We start from the raw sequence: 2,835 nt of genomic DNA, 5'->3' as shown, positions 1-2,835 counted from the left end.
ATTAGAACTATCAGTTATTAGAGGCTTCTTCAAGTTAAGTTCAAACCATGATATCGACAGTAAGTGCAACTTCTCAATGATGCATAACCACAAGAATGTATTTGTTTCAAAATGCAAGCCGTTTTTTGACACCGCCACATTTTGAGACAGGTTAGTATAACAAGAAAATCAGGGGAGTACCTTTGAGGATTTTTTTTAGAAAAGGAGGATGACCCCCGGCCTCTGCATCTGGGAGATGCATACAGCCACTTTATTGATTATTCTCGAGGACCTTACAAAGTATTACAATAATGTGCCTGAATCCACCATCTTGGCAACATATGTCGCTACTCCTATCCAAAATGATGAAGGGGTGCTAGCTGGGCCACTACCCAAACCACTCACCTAAGCCTAACATCAAAAGCCGGAAGCCGAAACTCATTCGGAAGCCCCAGCCGAGCCACATACCGGGTCTGGGGCACAATCCGGTCAGACGCACTCGTGTGTCGTCGCCGCCATCTTCCACAGGTCTTCAGATCATATTGAGGCTTCTACCTTGTCTGGCCACTCCGCCATCGACGTCACCATGACGCCAGACAGCAACCTCCTCCTGCGCGAGCCCATCTCCGCGCATTGTACGCCGAGTCTCCACAACGCCATGCCATCGATCTCCGCCGCCATCAATGTGTGAGATGAAACACCGCTCCACCATCCCTCCAGCCAGCACTTGCTCCAAGACGATGCCCCTAGAAGGGAAAGCGATAGAACGCCATCATCATCCGATCCGGAAGACCCAGATCTGGGGTTTCCCCCTGAGCATCCCGAACCTGATGGCGCAGATTGCCGACGATGCATCGACTATCAGCAGTAGCTCCACCAGAAGAGCGTCGCCTACATCGCCGCCGCCTCCAAGATGAAGCTGACCAGAATGCATATGTAGACACCGAACCGCCGCCACTTCCACTGCCGCTTGAGCAGCCCCCGAGCAACGCCTTCAGGAAGGAGCATGCCACCGTGGTGTCGTCGTCGCTTGGAACAGGGGGGTCTGAGGTTTTCACCTGAGCTCCTGGGAGGGGTGGAAGGAAGGAGGTCCTCTCCAAAGCCTCCAACGAGGGAAGCAACACCCAAAGGCACTGCCATCGGAGTGGCCGCCACGCCGGCCAAGAGATTCCCCCGGAACCCTCCAGCCACCGGATCTGCAAGGCCAGCACCCAAGAACAGTGACCGAAGCCACCAAGGGCCGGATCCGCTACAGATCGAAGTAGATAGGGGTCGAGGACGAACATCACCATGGCCACCAACATCCAGCGAGGAACCGTCGTCGCAGCCGAAGCCCACCACCTCCCCGCCATCCACATGGCCAGTGAAGTGGCCCACCTGTCCACGCCGGCGCCGCCCGCCGCCAAGCTGCGCTGCGTGCCACCAGCCATGGCCGCCGCCATGGATCCCAGCCGCGGGGCCCCGCGGGAGAGGAGAGCCGTGCCACGGGGGGAAGGCCCCGCCGCCGCCGCCACGATGCGGGCTTCGCCCGGTAGTGGCCTCCGGCGGCGGCGAGGGGATTAGCTGGAGAAGGGGGGCCCGGCGGCGGCGCGGTTGGGGGCTACCGCCCGAGTCGCCAACCCTAGGCGACGCGGGGGTCTATATACAATCTCAAGAGGATGTTTGTGCTGACATAGAACAGTTTCGACAAAACAATGAACTGGCAATATGGCAAGCAGTTTCATCCACGTGGTACCTTGCATTCTGGGCTCCAGGTGAAAACCCTTGACCGTTACTTCGGTCACGATGGCAGCGTCATGACACGTCACCACCCTCCGAAGGGCGTGGTTGTGGACCCAAGAGATCTTTCGGCGCGTCGTGTCCTCCTCGGCTCTGGCATGGGCGGTCACACTTGTCTCCTTATCTTTTACACGGTCTCGTGTTCCATGTCTGTCCATATGCAGGTATGCGCTTCATGATCCGGAGCGGGTGGGCAGGGGGGCCTCTTCGACAGTAGACTAGGATGAGTGGCGAAGCAAGGTCTCGTGATTTCCCTTGGTGACGAGTTGGCTTTGGTGGTCGATAGTCTAGGTTTCTTTGTGGTAGGGTGCGGAGTCTCATGTTTGTGAATTCGAGCAGATATTCCCGAACTCACAAACCCACCCAGCTAGCCCATCCCGCAGCCCAACCCCGACCTTCCGCATGGCGTCCGTGTGACCTTCTCAGCGCCTCCACCTGCCGCCGCCGCGGATCCCCAGCGCCTCCGTCCCGCCGCCATAGACCCCCAGCGCCTCATCCAGCCACCGATATGGCTCCCCAACGCCTCCACATGTGGCTGCCCAGCACTTCCACCGCTGCCGCCACCTGCCACATGTGGCACCGGAGTCTCGGCATCCACTGCTCCGTCCCCTCCGCTGCCTAGCCGCCCCGCCGTGGCCCGTTGTTATCCTGCCGCCAGCCACATCTCCACCACTGCCTCCGGCTTCCTGGGCGCCGCCGTTCCTCTTGCTGCTTGTGCACGCTCACGCTGGCCAGCTCTTACCATATCCTCCCCTTCCCTTAGTCCTCCCTCTCCCCCTGCGGTTGCTTGTCTTATTTGATGTCTGTGCGGCTATAAGTAATTTCGACCCTCTTTACTGCTCAAAAAATGGTGCCACCATGATCCTGTGTACCACTTTGTCGCTTGCTACCTGCGTGAACATATTGATGAAGGTCACCACGCAAATGGAGAATGTCACATGAGGTACATGGAGCAGGGTGGTCGCTGTTCATGAGGAAGATGGTTGGTGTTCATGAGGATATGTTGCTCCCTCTGTTGAATTTGTCCTTGAGATGATCTCCATCGCCGATCAAATTTTCACTCATTTCTTTATTGCA

Source organism: Triticum aestivum, chromosome 4A, assembly GCF_018294505.1.
Source record: "Triticum aestivum cultivar Chinese Spring chromosome 4A, IWGSC CS RefSeq v2.1, whole genome shotgun sequence".
Classification (NCBI taxonomy): Eukaryota; Viridiplantae; Streptophyta; class Magnoliopsida; order Poales; family Poaceae; genus Triticum; species Triticum aestivum.
This window is presented reverse-complemented; position numbering follows the sequence as displayed.